The 19,387-nt window shown below is 44.9% G+C and overlaps 1 non-coding gene across 1 annotated transcript; it reads right to left on the reverse strand.

Annotated features, from left to right (window-relative positions):
- Positions 1-3,105: 3,105 nt before the first annotated feature.
- Trnat-ugu (transfer RNA threonine (anticodon UGU)) lies at positions 3,106-3,180 on the reverse strand. The gene has a single exon. It is a non-coding gene; the product is annotated as a tRNA-Thr (tRNA).
- Between the last annotated feature and the right edge of the window lie 16,207 nt (positions 3,181-19,387).

Genomic DNA, 19,387 nt, shown 5'->3' on the forward strand with positions numbered 1-19,387 from the left:
GTTCAAAATGTCCTTCAAAACAATCGTGAAAAAAAAGGGGTGCGACGTGTAGACAATCTCCAAGGCGGTGTACCCCGGGCAACGGACTGCTAAGGCTGGACGGCGAAAAGTCTACACTACCGGCAGCCATACTAGATCAATCTCTCATGGCTACTCAAAACTGCAACAAAGGCTCTTCTCAGAGCCAGACAAAGAGTACGAAGAATTTTGGACAAAGTATTAGTAATTTACAAATCAATGTATATGGACTGACAAAAGACAAATGTGACTACTTGAGCAAACTGTCCACAGACCATGGCACTGATATCATAGCCCTCCAGGAATCCCATCTAAGCGAAGACAATATAGCAAAGAGAAAGTTTACATGTTACAGAATGATATGATACTTGCCATCATCTACACATGGCTCTATCATGTACGCCAAAGACAGCGTTTCTGATATTAACGGAGTGTGCTGCCAGGTGGTCAGTGACACAGAAGTGATAACCCTGGAGTTGAATGGCTTAACTGTTGTCTCAGTCTACAAACCACCGAACGTCCAGTCTTGCTATCTGTACCTCAGCCATGCATATATCTAGGTGATTTCAACAGCCACCACACAACCTGGGGTTATACAGACAATGACATAAATGGAGAAAAGTTAGTGGAATGGGCAGAAGGAGAAAAACTCTATCTCAGCTATGATGCCAAAGAACCGAAAACCTTCTGCTCCGGTAGGTGGAACATTGACACTAATCCTGACCCTTATTTCCTCTCCCCTTGAGTCATACAATGAAAGTTCTAAAGGTCTCCCCAAGAAGCCGACACCGCCCAACAATAATCAAAACTGGGCGGTAGATACTCATAATAAATTCCATTAACAAGCCAAGATGGAATTTCAAGAAAGCTAACTGGGACCAGTGTACACGAGAAGTCGACAGAAACCTATATTGGGTAGCCCCAAAAGCAGAAAACTACAAAAGGCTCGTGGAAGTCATAATTGGTGCGTCCAAATGTAATATACTTCGAGGGCCCAGGAAACAATACATCCCTTGCTGGGACGATACCATAGAAAACTTGTGTGCAGAATGCCAAGAAACTGAAAACCCTGATACTGGTAAAATAAAACTAGAACAGCTAAATGAAGCAAGAAAGCAGAAATGGATGGACCTGACGTCTAGTTTAAATTCCACCCATTCAAGAAGAAAGGCATGGGGATTATTAAGAAAACTTGGTACTGCAAACAAAGTCTGCAATCAGCAACCGAAGATAACACCATCAGAACTGGCATTACGCATAAAATCAAGAGCTGAGAAGGTCTCTGTAGACACAACCATGAAAAAAAAAAAAAGTAAAGAACGAACTGAATGAAGTCAATAGGCACCTCCATGATAACATCACAAGTAGATATAAATGAGGCCAAAGCAATGAAAATGAGAAAAGCCGCAGGACTGGGTGGCATATTCTTTGATTTTGTAAAACACATAGGGAAACATGGAAGACCTTGGCTGAAGAAGTTCTACAATGATATACTCAAGACCGGAAGGGTGCCTCAACAGTTCAAGATCGCACACTCATTAGCAATCTTCAAATCTGAAATTGCCAACCAATTGCACTGCTGAGAGTATGCTTTAAACTGGAACGACTCATCCATAACAGAATACAAGGAATAATAAACAACATAACCCCAACATATTAGGCTGGGATCAGAAGCAAGCGGAGCCTTGACATCCTACATTGAGGCTGGATTCCAAAAGAAACTAAAGACATCAGTGGCCTTTGTTCATCTGACAGCAGCATATGACACTGTGTGGCTAGATGGAGTCCTGCCAAAGTTAAAAAAGCATGTCTCAAGTAAGAAACTGACAACACTTGTGGGAAATATTTTAACCAACCGCTACTTCGAGGCTAGCGTTGGACAAAAAAATAGCAAGTCATTTACCTTGAAAAATGGGCTCCCCCCCAAGGGTCCATCCTAGCACCCCTACTCTTCAATCTGTACACCAGTCACATGCCAAACACTGCTAGCGCAAAGTTTTGCTATGCCGACGACCTTGCCATAGCCGTACAAACCAGCACACTTCAGGAAGCAGAAGGTATATTATCTAGAGACGTAGAAACTCTCAACAAAATGGTTGAAATGGCTCTGAGCACTATGGGACTTAACTTCTGAGGTCATCAGTCCCCTAGAACTTAGAAATACTTAAACCTAACTAACCTAAGGACATCACACACATCCATGAACGAGGCAGGATTCGAACCTGTGACCGTAGCGGTCGCGCGGTTCCAGACTTTAGCGCCTAGAGCCGCTCGGCCACCCCGGCCGGAAACTCTCAACACATAGACTACTACAAAGCATGGAAACTCCATCCAAATGCAGCAAAGACAGAAGTCTGCCCATTCCATCTAAACAACAGAATTGCAAACCAGCAGTTAAATTTGAGCTTCAGGCAACAAAAGGTTAGGTTCCAGCCTAAATACCTTGGTGACACACTAGATCGGTCTCTGACGTATAAAAAACATTTGGAAAAAACAAGAACAAGCCAAAAACTAAAGACCTGAAACAACGTCGTAAAGAAACTAGCTGGCACAACATGGGGTGCCGACGCATCGACTCTACGTACCACAGTACTAACGATCATGTACCCAGTTGCCAAATACTGTACTCCAGTGTGGCAACATAGTGTCCACACGAGGAAGCTGGACGTACACCTGAACGAGTCAATGATGATTATTATGGACACATTAAAATCCACCCCTATCCCTTGGTTGCACACCATCGGCAATATCCCACAACCTGAATTACGACGCCAAGAAGCAATCAATCGACAATGTAGGAAACTACACCACCCCGACTACCCACAAGACCTCCCAATTCATACAGTCTTAAAAAACCCTCCCCCAGACGGTTTAAAATCTCGCAATCCACTGTGGCGTAATGGAATGAACGATAAGAATTTCGACATTAAAGAAGAGTGGCGCAAGAGGTGGAATGCTACAACAATAGCACATCAAGGTGTCAAAGACCCAACTGCCGCCTACCAGGATTTCGAAATTAGAATTATATTAATACCGTCAGCTGCGCACGGAGGTTGATATAGATCAACGGGGAGAGGTGAAAATGTGTGTCCCGACCGGGATTCGAACCCGGGATCGCCTGCTTACATGGCAGGCGCTCTATCCATCTGAGCCACCGAGGGCACAGATGATAGTGTGACTGCAGGAACTATCTCGCACACGCCTCCCGTGAGACTCACTTTCTCACCTTGTATGTCCGCACACTACATTCGTTGTGTCCCACCCCAACACACTCATTACTCGTGGAAGACATTCTTCCAAGTCCCGTAAGAGTTCGGGGAATATGTGTGCATCCGCACAGAAGAAGAAGGTCATGGCCGATATCGCCAGAACTATATATTTATATGGATATGGTGTCTGTTCTTTCGGACTACGAATGTAGTGTGTGGATATACAAGGTGAGAATGTGAGTCTCGCGGGAGGCGTACGCGAGATAGTCCCTGCAGTCGCACTATCATCTGTGTCCTCGGTGGCTCAGATGGATAGAGCGCCTGCCATGTAAGCAGGCGATCCCGGGTTCGAATCCCGGTCGGGCCACACATCTTCACCTGTCCCCGTTGATCTATATCAACGCCCGTGCGCAGCTGACGGTATTAATATAATTCTAATTTCGTTCTAGACGGCTGCAGGTCATCAGTGGTGTCTGTTCTTTTGGACATGTCCGAAAGAACAGACACCAAATCCGTATAAATATACCAGGATTTCATCTGCAGAGAAGTGAGTGGACAAAGCTGAACAGAATAAGAACTGGCCACGCCAGGTGCAACGCAGTGATGCACAAGTGGGGAATCCTGTGACTGTGGGGCCCAAGAACAAACTGTTCAACATATTGTTAGAGACTTTCCTCAGAGGAAGTATCCTGGACCATATGCTACTCCCTCTGCTGTTAGTTGGCTTCAACCATTAGATATTGAACTATGGTTAAATGTATCTGCCTTTTTTAACTTACAATTATATCAAATAAAGTAGTCAGTAATATTAAGTTAGTAATTTTCAAAATTTAAAAATGTTTATAAAATTAGTGCAAAAAAGTAAAACTAAAGTATATGTAAATACTTAACTAGAGATACATATAAAATTAAAGTTTATGTACTTGTCAATGTTTGCTGTTGTTGCCATACGATAAATAAATCGCGAAAAATGGTGGCCCGAGTACATGACGCATTGTCATGCATAAAAATTTCATTGTTGCTTGGAAACATGAAGTCCACTAGTGGCTGCAAACGGTCTCCAGATACTCGAACATAAACATTTCCAGTCAGTGATCGGTTCAATTAGTCCAGAGGACTCGGTCCATTCCATGTAAAACTCCACACCATTAAGGAGCCACCCCTAGCTTTCACAGCGCCTCGTTGGAAACTTTGAATCCTTGGATTCGTGCGATCTCAGCTACATTCGAATCCTATCATCGGCTCTTACAGAGAATTCGGGACTCATCTGACTAGGCCACGGTTTTCCTGTAGTCCAGGGTCCAACCGATATTGTCACGAGCCCAGGAGAGGCGCTACAGTCGACGTCGTGCTTTTAGCAGAGGTACTCGTGTACGTCGTCTGCTTCCTTAGCCTATTAATGCTAAATTTCGCCGCTCTGTTCTAAAGGGTACGTTCGTCGTGTGTCCCGCATTGATTTCTGCCACTGTCTCACGCAGTGTTGCTGGTGTGTTAGAATGACAACTCTACGCTACGCCGCTTCTCTCAGTCGTTAAGCGAAGGCCGTCGGCCATTGCATTGTCCGTGGTGTGAGGTAACGGGCGAGTCGTCGCGCCCTGAAAAAATAAGTTCGGAGGAAGCAGTGACCGCACGGGCGGCTCGGCAAGCCGGGGCCCGGCAGCAAACACGTGGTGCGGAACGTTTAGCCGGACGAGAGGGGCAACCCCAGCGCGTAGTCCATCGAGAACGTGGCTGGGAATTCCTTGGTGACTCTGTCCGTCTGGAGGGCCAAAGATGGCGGACCTTGTGAATGGCAAACATTTCACAGTTCGTAAAGAAATTAATAGTAGCCAGATGAATCACGATACATCAAAAAGAAACATGCACATTACTATTATTTGCACGACGATTCTGATGGTGTATTCAGATTTTCAATATCTTTATTAGTTTAAAGTTTAGTATCTCACGGTAAACTATACAAGTAACACCCAGCAATGAATTTACAAATTATAAACGCTTCACCCGATTTTGTCGATCGCCGTGTCTTTAGAAAATTATTAGTGTGAACCTAAATTGGTATCAATTACAGTCATGTAACTTGAATAATACATAAGCTATTGATGGTCAAAATGGCTGATTACTATCGATCGAGTCAGACCATAAGTACTCCACAGTTGCACGAAAAAACGGTAGCAGCATGCTTATAAATATTTTTATTCGTCTTTATCTTTGTTTATATCCGATATATACTGTTCATGAAGAAAGTGGTTGAATATTTACTGTGTTTTAGAAAGCACAGAGATATTAGGCTACTGACTTTTGTTCTATTCCTTTGATATATGTTTATTTAATTTGCTTATGTGTCTAATAACGTGTGTTAGAGCGTGTTTACGGTCCAGCCGTAGGAATGTTTATTTAATTTCAAGTTATTTAAATGTAAATCTAGTATTTCGAAAGTGTTTTATGTTTGTGAGTGCACGTTTGGCTTGGAGACAACCACAGCGCTCGTTACTAAGAGAGATATATGGAGGCTGGGGGAAGAGCATCGTTTCTGGAGAAGACGCGTGGTAGTTTGGAAGAGTATGGCGCGAGGGACAGTCGCACAGGACACGGAGAGGGTGCTGGACGTGAAGGCGCGACGCACGTTTGCGGGAAAGACTTGGAATGTGGAGCGGTTTGCGCGTGGTCGCGGCAGATAGAAATACTTCGGAGTGCCGACTTGTGCACTTGTGAGATTTCTGTAGCTTCTACAGTGAAGACGTAGTGTGCCTTTAGAAGTGAATATCTCGCGAGCTATGTTGTTGTTCGTAACTAATTACGTGCAGTAGGAATCTATTGTTTCCCTGTTATACAACTTATATTTCTTTAATTGCTGGACCATTGACACCAATAAGTGTTTTGCAGAAATATACCGCATTCTCAAAAGTACTCCTACTATTGTACGCATCATTCGAAGTCGTTAAGACAGTACCTGCAGATTTTAATTAATTGCAATATTTCATTTATAAATTACTATGTTGATTTAAAAATTCGCAATTGCCGAGTGATAGAAACCTTCCACCATTCGATGCATGTGTGTATTCTTGCCGTATACTGTAGACTCAGCAGTATTTGGCCTGTAAAGCGCCTAGACAGCGAAACCAGCCAAAACTTGTAATATTGCAACGTTGAGTCGGAGGGTACATAGTTGAGGGCCACCCACCTCATTTCATTCATTTCATTTTATCGGAAAGCCTGCAGTGGTGAGAAGTAATACCTGAAATTTGGTATTCTCGGCATTCTTGACACTGTAGATTTCGGAACATTGGATTCCTTATCGATTTCTGAAATGGAATGCTCCATCCGTCTAGCTCCAACTACCATTCCACACTTAAATTGTTAGTTCCATTCGTGTGGCCATAATCACGTTGGAAACCTTTTGGCATGAATCACCCGAGTACAAATGACAATGCCACCAATGAACTGCCCTTTTATACCCCATGTACGCGATAGTGCCAACACTTGTATATATGCATATCGCTACCGCATGACTTTTGTCGCCTCAGTGTTTTAATAACTTGAATTTCAGCGAACTCTACCGTTTCAGTACTAGGGAGACGAGAAGCCAAAAAAATTTAGATGTCCAGTATTGTAAACTGAGGATACGAACAGGACTGGCATAAACCTGAAAGCTGATTCATCTTATTTAATTGTACACAAACAAACAATTTTAAATCACATTTCATTCTGTTTATGAAATACGTATTATTCAACTCGCAAAATATGTATGTAACAAAACTACAGCTTAATGTTTCAAATTCGTTAATATTCTTTAGAAAATCTTTTAAATATATACTACTTCTTATATGTGCCTGCAAAATATGCTTCAAGACACAATGGTGATACATTAAACTCGGCGAACAATGTATGTATGAACGAGTGCAGAGATCATTTAGCTAGGGAACTTCGTAGGAGACTATATAATTTTTTGGTATTTTTATTTTTCTTTAATTATAAGATTTAAAAAAATTCACGCTTCTCCAGCACAAACTGTCTCAGACAAACCTTGATAAATATTCTTGATGCCTGGTTTGCAAAATAGAATTACCCCGAATATAAGTGCAGTTTCTAAGCTCCGCATATTCATAGAGTATACATGGCTGTGAAAATTGGTATTATCCGTCCACGGATTCGACTCCAGTCTTTTGGCTGCCACAGATGGACATAAGTCACATGGCTGCTGATATCTTACCTTCCGAATGATGTTCCTCCTCAGTTTTACTGCATTTTACGGTTTTCTGAAGATTTTGCTGACTGCGGACGGAAATAGCCATGTTGCTCACCAATCGGCTCGTCTCAGACTGATGCTAAGCAACGGCGACGGTCGCTGCAGGGGCCACTGTATTGTTGAGAACTTCATCGTGTCGCCACACGTTGTGCGGAAAATAATCACCGTACAACAAAGGAAGTGGTCCGGCTATAATAAGCAGCGGCATTGCAAAAGCTGCCGGCCATTGTGGCCGAACGGTTCTAGGCGCTTCAGTCTGGAACCGCGCTGCCGCTACGGTCGCAGGTTCGAATCCTGCCTCGGGCATGCATGTTTGTGATGTCCTTAGGTTAGCTAGGTTTAAGTATTTCTAAGTTCTAGGGGACTGACGACCTCAGATGTTAAGTCTCATAGTGCTCAGAGCCATTTTTTTTTTAATAGCAAAAGCTGGGACCACTGCGGCAATCGGCAGTTCTCTCGAAGATAACAGTCCTCGGAGGAAGAATCAGGAAATAATTAAAACTTGAATGAAAAACTAATATGATGAGTTAAGAAACTTTTTCGCTATGTTAAAATAATGAAATGCTGTGTTGATAATCGTTCTGACGCAAAAACATGCGATTCATTTACCTCCTTTTCTCAGGTAAAAAGATTAATTTTCACTAAGATACCAACACCAATTAAATGAATATGTAGATAGAAACTGACTAAAATGAGCAAGCGTTTCGGTCTAGGCTATGGCAGAGCATCTGTCACGACTTGCGTTTACAACAATGTGCAAAAAAGATCAAATCCGAAATTAAATTTGGTCCTTAAAGGCACTGTAGAAACTAAGAATCTCTTCAACAGACAGCCCAGTATTTCGAAATATTTAAAACTTTATATATTTTTCGGCCATAGCATTCTACGGTGGTAAAATTTAAAAACGTGTTCTGTGAATCCTTCCAGAAACGCTATATACGAGTACAACACTTCCAATGCGATGGGCTGGCAGATAAGAAACTGTCTGTACACTTAAAGGGAGATTCATTGACGCTCTTGAAGCACTGACAAGCATAATTCGTACAGTAGGAAATGAAACGAACTAAATGTTGGTATGGACCTAAAACATATCTTCTCTTTTTCATGTTCAACGTAAGGTATCGAAAAGGAAATCACAGCACATAAGTAAGACATTTCAGTGATTAGTGACTTTGCTGTTGCGGATGACATCTCAGGAACGGTGCTGGCAGAAATAATAGGGTTTAACATTCCGTCGACAACGAGGTCATTGGAGACGGAACGCAAACTCGGATAGTGAAGGATGGCTGAGGAAATCAGTCCTATCCTTTCCAAAGGAGCGATCCTGGCATTTGCCCCAAGCGGTTTTGAGGGCAGTCACGGAAAGCATTAATTGTGGTGGGCGGATGGGGATTTGATCACCGTCCAGCGTCTTACCACATCTCAACTGCTGTCAAAGGATAATGCGACGGACTACTCCACGATATTTTCGACATTTGCGAAACCTGGTGGGAAACGAGCGTAAATTGCCTGACACACGAATTTAAACAGCAGAGAAGCACTTCGACGAGCTTTGCCAGCAGAGAGGCTGATAGAACCCGGAACTGGACTTAACGTAACGTTTTTTGTCCAATGAGTATCAGTTTTTGTGTGCAACTAAATGCCTCGTTTTAAAGAATGATGTATTTATAGATGCAAACGTAGCGACCTTTGTTTCGCCTCTGTCGCTTGCGACGAAGATCTTAGAAATGAAGCACTTAACTTTGACAATGGCATTTGATCGTGACACTTCTCTTCTGTTGCCAACAAAGCTAATATTGATAAGAACTTTATGTAGAATATAAAAGTAAGAAAAATATTCAGTGTACAAGACTCAGTAGTCTTGTTGAGTTACCCTGATGTAAACACAGCCGTCCTAATATGGCTAAGAAAAGCCGAGTCAAGAATGGTTATCTGGTTTGGCACTAGATTCAACAGAAAAATGATGGTTGGCGTTAATGACCACAGGCTTACTGTATTTGAACAGGGAAATATTGTAATAGAAATGTTTGAACAATTTAACTGACAGAACTCTAAGCAAGACGCCATACGTCTCTAAAGAACGTTCTTAGAAAACACTATGCCCCATCTTTCAGTTCAGAATCCACGAATGTCCAGGCATTTATGTACCTGTCCCGTAGAGGTCGTGCAGATGAGTTTAGATTCACACAAAGACATAGAGGCAGTCATTCTAGCTAGCCCCCATTCGCGAATGGAACAGCTACGACGTTAACTAATGGCGCAGTAAAAAGTATTCTCTGTCTCGCAGTTTACACTGATTTACAGAGTAAAGATGAAGACGCAGTTGTATAAATTTAACTAGAAAATGAAAGACCACCAAATATTGACTTCCCTAAAATAAGTGACCCTTTTCTACATACTAGGAAAAACTTATTTCAGTTATTTTTGTTTTCTAGGCATAAGGCCGCGGTCCAAGGCACGTTTCTGTGCCTAAAATTTCGTCTCCTAAAGCTGGAGAATGGTGCACCCGTGGGCAGTATGCCTTCGGCAGTGTTACAGTGCGGCCACGTGCCTGTGTTGAGCGCGCGGGGCAACGCTCGCCTGTGTTTGTATCGGCCGTTACACGTGCGCTGAATGTACTAGCAAGACCACATGGCGAACCAATACCGTTAAGGAACGCTGCGAATCCTTTTTCCCCGACTTCGCGCGACCCAAAGCACTCGATGTGGCAAAGATTCTGTAGAGACTTGGCTGATACAAGATCAGACGTCAGAGGCATACGTCTTCCCATCGTCAGCAGTAGAGTGTACGTGAGCCGGCCGTGGTGGTCTAGCGGTTCTAGGCGCTCAGTCCGGAACCGCGCGACTGCTACGGTCGCAGGTTCGAATCCTGCCTCGTGCATGGATGTGTGTGATGTCCTTAGATTAGTTAGGTTTAAGTAGTTCTAAGTTCTAGGGGACTGATGACCACAGATGTTAAGTCTCATAGTGCTCAGAGCCATTTGAACCATTTGAAGAGTGTACGTGAAGCTTATCAATGGCGCCACATGTAACAAGATCATCAGGGAGACAAGTCAAGAATTCCACTTCTGCTATGCGGATGGCAACATAGGGACTGTGACCATTCGTCTTTGGGCGCCAGAAAATTTAACGGTTTTTGAGCTGCTTTTTGAAGTATCTGCTCAAGCCGTAATAAACGCACTCGGCCCTTACAGTACGCTCTTCGACCACGTAGCCGAGAAGTGGGCACAGTTCAAGATACACTCCTGGAAATTGAAATAACAACACCGTGAATTCATTGTCCCAGGAAGGGGAAACTTTAGTGACACATTCCTGGGGTCAGATACATCACATGATCATACTGACAGAACCACAGGCACATAGACACAGGCAACAGAGCATGCACAATGTCGGCACTAGTACAGTGTTGGGTGGCACGGGATACGTGCGGACGTGCATTGTCCTGTTGGAACAGCAAGTTCCCTTGCCGGTCTAGGAATGGTAGAACGATGGGTTCGATGACGGTTTGGATGTACCGTGCACTATTCAGTGTCCCCTCGACGATCACCAGTGGTGTACGGCCAGTGTAGGAGATCGCTCCCCACACCATGATGCCGGGTGTTGGCCCTGTGTGCCTCGGTCGTATGCAGTCCTGATTGTGGCGCTCACCTGCACGGCGCCAAACACGCATACGACCATCATTGGCACCAAGGCAGAAGCGACTCTCATCGCTGAAGACGACACGTCTCCATTCGTCCCCCCATTCACGCCTGTCGCGACACCACTGGAGGCGGGCTGCACGATGTTGGGGCGTGAGCGGAAGACGGCCTAACGGTGTGCGGGACCGTAGCCCAGCTTCATGGAGACGGTTGCGAATGGTCCTCGCCGATACCCCAGGAGCAACAGTGTCCCTAATTTGCTGGGAAGTGGCGGTGCGGTCCCCTACGGCACTGCGTAGGATCCTACGGTCTTGGCGTGCATCCGTGCGTCGCTGCGGTCCGGTCCCAGGTCAACGGGCACGTGCACCTTCCGCCGACCACTGGCGACAACATCGATGTACTGTGGAGACCTCACGCCCCACGTGTTGAGCAATTCGGCGGTACGTCCACCCGGCCTCCCGCATGCCCACTATACGCCCTCGCTCAAAGTCCGTCAACTGTACATACGGTTCACGTCCACGCTGTCGCGGCATGCTACCAGTGTTAAAGACTGCGATGGAGCTCCGTATGCCACGGCAAACTGGCTGACACTGACGGCGGCGGTGCAAAAATGCTGCGCAGCTAGCGCCATTCGACGGCCAACACCGCGGTTCCTGGTGTGTCCGCTGTGCCGTGCGTGTGATCATTGCTTGTACAGCCCTCTCACAGTGTCCGGAGCAAGTATGGTGGGTCTGACACACCGGTGTCAATGTGTTCTTTTTTCCATTTCCAGGAGTGTATATCTTGTCTTGAATGGCGTCCGAGAGGTGTGTATCGATCTCCGTAGCCCTGTGCCCTCGTACGTTCGCATCGGGGACTTCAGAGTCATTACCGTGTATGACGGCCATCTCCACACGTGCTCGGGATGCGGAAAGGAAGGAAATCTTCGGTCAGGGTGTATACAGCACTGGATCACACAATTACCGCCTACGGCCATGACGCCCCCAACCAACTCGACCACTCTGCCTGTGATATGCGCAGCAGCACGTACCGCAGCCTGCCTTTTAGTCATACCAGCCAGCAACAGCCGCCACAAAGTCACGGCTTGCACGACGCGAAGGGACCAAGAGGCAGGGAGGCAGCCACAAGGGCGTCACCTCAGCCCAACGCCACGACCAGCGTCGCCACCATGTTGAAAGGACTCTGTTGAATTCCTTTCATGTTAATTTCTTAAATCTGTTGTCATTTACGGCATAAATTCCTCTTCTAAATTTACTGTGGCGTTTCTGACTATCTGGGAGGAGACTGAGTAGTGGAACGTGTTACTTTTACACATAAACAAGAACGATCTGTCACACTACTACACTTTAAAACACAGTTTATATATAATTCATGTCACACAGTCTCATACGGAACCTACATCCGCTTTCTTTTATATACTGTATATGATAAGATACTGCCATCCCCCTTCCCTTCTGCGTGAGAGGATGAATGAGCAAATGTATTTCTAGTTGCATGCTTGAGGGTAGCAGACAAACCTGTCTGCTAGAGAACAGTAGGACCAACGTCGGAACAGGTAGCTACGCTTTCTAAAAGCAGAGAGGTTTCTATTCTTAGTATGGTCCTGTCCGTCCCTTGTCATGTCGGTATAGTAAGCTGCCCCTCTGGCCACTTCCGTTTGTATTTGTGAGCCACCCTCAGGAAGGGACCACGGCTGTCTGTCCGCGGCGAGCGTCTGAAGTGGTAAGATCTCCGGCTAAGCGCGTGTTTGCTAAGTCCGTAGGACAATGGATTTCTTAAGTTCAGCCTAACTGAAAATTTAATCACCTTTATTTCAGGTTTAGCTCTAAAATATCTAATGTTATCTTAAATTGCAACGCAGTGTATTTCGAGTGTGAAGTTCAGAATATCTTCCAGTAGTTACTTTGTCACTACTTTGTGAGTGAAGTGGAACCACGTGTTGATCAGTAACTCTAGCTAAGATCATCAATCTTAAATGCGAATGTGCGTGAGATTATAACGTCTCGTCTTGACAATATTTTTCAATATAGCAACTTTTCTTTATGTTCAACCCACGTGGGGTGTACTTTGTGAGACCAGTACCACGTGCTTATACAATTGTTTGACCCATCAGGTTAATAGTAAGATGTTAGTAACCAGTTCGAGGGTTTTCTTTTGTAAATTGCTTTTCGATCTAATTTATTTTAATTATCAAAATTATTGTGGAGTTACACTCTTTGTGTAAACCAAGTTGACCACGTGAAGCATGTGGTGTAATCATCAAAGTAGCCCTCAGCTATTCTTTTCCGGAAGATTTCACAGAGAGTTAGTACGAAATTTGTATACCAGTGTGTGGTAATTACATGACGGACAGGATTGCGCTACGATTGGGTGAAAATTGAATCGGTTGGTTGTGGTTAATTTCCTCTTGCATATGTTTCAACGTTCTTCGTGTGTTATTTTATGAGTGCGGTGTTGTATGCAGTCTCCCAATCTTGACTCCATATTTGATGTGTTCTGTAAGATTACAATCTCACATTTTCACAATCCTAAATAAGGCACCAGCTTAGTTATGAATCGAGTTTAATATGCTGAAATTTCAATGATCAATGTTAAAATAAATTTCCAAATATAAACTGATTTATTTCTTTTTATTTAACGTCTCTTTTTTATATACATATCACCGGTTGTCGTATGACTATTAAAAGATTATAATTAATGTTAGTCTGGTTGGGAATTTGGTAAGCTAGACTAGATACCTGGTGAAACAGTTGCTCATTAATGCAAGGTTAACTTCCCCAGACAGCTCACAGCTTTTAAACCGCTTTTATTGTCTATCAGAACCGCTTTCATAGCAAATTAAAGCAACAACGTTATAATGTCACTATTTGACTCACCTGTGACGTACGCGCCGCGGCCTGTCTTTCCCGTAGGCCTCGTTGACAACACCCATTTCCTCTCTCAGCGATGGTGGATGAACTTTCAGCGACCCCTCGACAAGAGTATAGAGTAGTCAAAGTCAACAGCAATGTAATTTGCAGTACGGCAAAGACACAATTACTTCGAGAAATGATTCACATGAATCAGGTGTCGACGTTGACATATCACAGGAGATGCATCTTGCGACGATTATGAGTATTTGTGGATACGACTTGCATCACTCCATTTGAGTTCAGCTGGGTGTGGTGTTGGCGATCTACGACAGAGAAGGCTACCAGTGATAGATGTGATCATACTCCCATCCGCATGCATCATTCTCTGCGCACCGTCGGGCACGTCAAATCGACGTCAACGTTTTGTTTTTCACTCCGAAGACATCGCCCAACTATTTCTTGGTCGTTTCTACCACAGTGTCGTTGGAGGCGACTTCAATGGCTTATTGCATCCGAAAGACCAACACGTCGGTTACTCACAATGTCTGGCCCTACGAACATTGGTGGAAGAGCACGGCCTTGTTGATGAATGGGAGAAGGTGGACGCCGACGCCTCCGGCCACACACATCTTACAAGCCATTCTGTAAACAGAATTGATCAGATTTACGTCTCCGACATCCTCTAGTACAGAGTGCTTGCCGCGGAAAATTGGCCACTTGCCATTCCAACCATTACGCGTTAACCATCTCCTCCCTACTTCCACCCCACTCAGTCTGGTGCAGCCATGGGCCGTGAAAGCTTAACACATCCCTCCTCCACGACTCGATTTGTCAACAGCACGTCGCAGCAGCATGGACTTCTCGTGAACACCACCCTCCCAGGTACCCAACTCCATTGACGTGGCGGTTCACCTGTGCTAAACCAATGATCACAGGGTAGCTGGTCCAGCGCAGAAAAGAATCCGCCGCATGGCAACGAGACCTCATGTACTATTACTACACCATGCTACGAGAATTCTACAAACGCCGCCTTCTCCCGAAATGTACAGGAAACCACAACGCGTTAAGGCCAAGTTCCTCTCGTTGACACGCAATGAGCTACAGGGTATGGTAGTGACATCACACAGACAGACCTTCGTGCTGAGGAGTCACCATGTATGTTCCACACCACGTCTGATCACAGTCACTGTCGTCACCAGCTTGTCTCCAAGGAACGGGTATGATTCGACGTCTAAGGAGGTTCCCCTGCACGTCACACGTACTCTCGACGCCATCAAGGCAACATTCTTGGCGGCGGCAATCATTACGGACGACGTTGTGGACGCTATCTTCAAAGGAACGACGAACAAATCGCCAGGCCTAGACAGCCTTCCTGTTGAATTCTGCCCGGCGTTCTGTGACCTGATGATCCAGCGGTGGGTTGAAGTGTTCCAGGAGATATTCAGTCCCAACTTCCACGTGCCCACAGCTTTTGTCGCCGTTTTTTAATTCCGGCACATAAATCGTCCCGAGCTCTAGAGACGACCAACTTTCGCCCGCTTACTCTTCTCATTGCGGATTATCAGATCTACGCACGCCTATTGGCGACGCATTTACACACGGGACTGCCTTCACATCACTCCTTTCACCGGAACAGACATTACACAGCCATGGTGCCAACCTACAAACTGCCACAGGTGAATGTCGGAATCTCATCGCTCTCGCCAAATTCTGCCGCCTCTGCACGACGCTGAATTCGAAAGCGCCTTTGATAGAGCCCGACACTAGTTCTTCTGTCGGTGGTGACACATATGGATTTCCCTTTGCCATTCGTCGGCATCCTGTGACCAGTGCTGTTTCAAATATTCAGTCAATGAACGCCTGTTGGGAACAGTTCCAATATGGCGTCCAGTCAGATGGGGGTGTCCCCATCCACTATGCTGCTCGCGATTGCCCTCAAACCCACTATGAGAGGCCTCCTACCCAACCTTTTAGGATTCACCCCATGCAGCCCGTACCAACTGAGGCTAAGCATATACAGGGTGTTACAAAAAGGTACGGCCAAACTTTAAGGAAACATTCCTCATACACAAATAAAGAAAAGATGTTATGTGAACATGTGTCCGGAAACGCTTAATTTCCATGTTCGAGCTCATTTTAGTTTCGTCAGTATGTACTGTACTTCCTCGATTCACCGCCAGTTGGCCCAATTGAAGGAAGGTAATGTTGACTTCGGTGCTTGCGTTGACATGCGACTCATTGCTCTACAGTACTAGCATCAAGCACATCAGTACATAGCATCAACAGGTTACTGTTCATCACGAACGTGGTTTTGCAGTCAGTGCAATGTTTACAAATGCGGAGTTGGCAGATGCCCATTTGATGTATGGATTAGCACGGGTCAATAGCCGTGGCGCGGTACGTTTGTATCGAGACAGATTTCCAGAAAGAAGGTGTCCCGACTGAAAGACGTTCGAAGCAATTGATCGGCGTCTTAGGGAGCACGGAACATTCCAGCCTATGACTCGCGACTGGGGAAGACCTAGAACGACGAGGACACCTGCAATGGACGAGGCAATTCTTCGTGCAGTTGAGGATAACCCTAATGTCAGCGTCAGAGAAGTTGCTGCTGTACAAGGTAACGTTGACCACGTCACTGTATGGAGAGTGCTACGGGAGAACCAGCTGTTTCCGTACCATGTATAGCGTGTGCAGGCACTATCAGCAGCTGATTGGCCTCCACGGGTAATCCTCATTTCAGTGAAAATGTTCTCTTTACGGATGAGGCTTCATTCCAACGTGATCAGATTGTAAATTTTCACAATCAACATGTGTGGGCTGACGAGAATCCGCACGCAACTGTGCAATCACGTCATCAACAAAGATTTTCTGCGAACGTTTGGGCAGGCATTGTTGGTGATGTCTTGATTGGGCCCCATGTTCTTCCACCTACGCTCAATCGAGCACGTTATCATGATTTCATACGGGATACTCTACCTGTGCTGCTAGAACATGTGCCTTTACAAGTACGTCACAACATGTGGTTCATACACGATGGAGCTCCTGCACATTTCAGTCGAAGTGTTCGTACGCTTCTCAACAACAGATCCGGTGACCGACGGATTGGTAGAGGCGGACCAATTCCATAGCCTCCACGCTCTCCTGACCTCAACCCTCTAGACTTTCATTTATGAGGGCATTTGAAAGCTCTTGTCTACGCAACCCCGGTACCAAATGTAGAGACTCTTCGTGCTCGTATTGTGGACGGCTGTGATACAATACGCCATTCTCCAGGGTTGCATCAGCGCATCAGGGATTCCATGCGACGGAGGGTCGATGCATGTATCCTCGCTAACGGAGGACATGTTGAACATTTCCTGTAACGAAGTGTTTGAAGTCACGCTGGTAGGTTCTGTTGCTGCGTGTTTCCATTCCATGATTAATGTGATTTGAAGAGAAGTAATAAAATGAGCTATAACACGGAAAGTAAGCGTTTCCGGACACATGTCCACATAACATATTTTCTTTCTTTGTGTATGAGGAATGTTTCCTGAAAGTTTGGCCGGACCTTTTTGTAACACCCTGTATACATAAAGCCATCGCATGAATGCGACAGGATGGAAGAACCTTGAGAAGCGTCCTCAATGTGGCCAAATCAGCGATTATGAACATAGGTTACGGCCTCGAAGACGAAGGAAAACTGACGCTGCCCACAGTGGACAAACGCCATTACCTGAGTTTCACATTTACCGAACACACCCACCATTTGGCGGCATATGCCGACCGCCATTTGCTTTAGACGATACGTGTCCGCTTCCAACCTCCATTGTAGTCTGCATCCGCTCCAGGGAGTGGCCTATATTAACACCTATGCCGTATAAAATCTAATACACACTGCCCAAAGTTTTCCCTCTGCCTATGGTCCTAGGACGACAATTCCAGGCGGCGTTTTGGTACTTCATATCGGCGGCAAAAGTCCTTACAATCCGCTACGACACTCGCACCCTCACCACGTCAACAGGAAGACTCGGTCTCGTCCACATTAGAGCCAGGACATGCGCTTTATACTTAACTATTATAACAAGGTATTGTCGCCTGCGTGCAATCTCTTGGAGGGTCTAATGCTGGCACTGCCCCGCTGTTGAATGTGGCCCACATCGCTCCAACACGTCCCATATATCGACCTACTTTGTCGAACTCAGATACGTACATGGAGCTCTTCAGACAACGTAAACATCATGAGCTGAAGTCTTTTACAAGTTATTTTCACATTGCACCTCCACAATACACTGGGGAATTTCCACCCAGATATCTGTTGGATAACAGTGTGGAAGAGCATCCTCTAGACCAGTATATGAAGCTGAATTTCACAATTTAGTATAGACACGGATTACGAGCCTGCAACTTTCGACAACAACGAAGAACATTTTCGTAATGTTTGTTCCAAAGATGATTTTGCATGAATGGATCGATATACGATAACATTTTCTTTGCTACATGTTGTTATAGGTTCTTTTTTGTTGTTGTTATTCAGTATGAGTAAGGAGTATACGTCGTGTGTGTGTTGAATTAGCATGGAGGTTGGTTTTAATTGTATTGTGAAGTGATATGACTAAAAATATATCTATTCGACAACAGAATATTTTTTAAGAAAATTAAGCCGAGCATCCTCTAGACTAGTATACGAAGTTGAATTTTATAATTTAACATGGACACGGATTACGATCCTGCAACTTTCAACAACAACGAAGAACAATAACAGATTATTACTATGAAAACGGTTTGTTTAAGTCCTACCGTAGCTACCTCTCTCTGCAGTGTGTCACTATCTCCTCGTGCCAAGTGCTGTGAAATTATGAGCAGCCGCCCAAATTTAAGCTTACTTCAGAATTAATGAATCAACTTTGGGTTATAAAAGGGTGATGACGTTTACAATATGCATGTGCGTACGAGGAATATGGTTCGTGTCAATGTAACATTATTCCATGTATCGCTGAAATGAACTAGGTAATCGTAGGATGAGGAATACAGCTCAGGAGCTGGCCGATGTGGCCGAGCGATTCTAGGCGCTTCAGTCTGGAACCGCGCGACCGCTAAGGTCGCAGGTTCGAATCCTGCCTCGGGCATGGATGTGTGTGTTGTCCATAAGTTAGTTAGGTTTAAGTAGTTCTAAGTTCTAGGGGACTGATGACCTCAGATGTCAAGTCCCATAGTGCTCAGAGCCATTTGAACCATTTTGAATACAGCTCAGGACACAATTAGAACAACACGCAGGTCATACTATTGTCGAACCGATATTACCTTACGTTGTACATTGCCATTTGGAATGTTTTTCTGAATTCTGTACGTCATATTTAACTCCAAACCTGTTTCCCTTTGAACATGCATGGCACATAATGAAATGGTTTATGACCTGTACACTATTTCTGGAAAAATCCTTGACCAA

This window comes from Schistocerca serialis, chromosome 1, assembly GCF_023864345.2.
Source record: "Schistocerca serialis cubense isolate TAMUIC-IGC-003099 chromosome 1, iqSchSeri2.2, whole genome shotgun sequence".
NCBI classification, from domain to species: Eukaryota; Metazoa; Arthropoda; class Insecta; order Orthoptera; family Acrididae; genus Schistocerca; species Schistocerca serialis.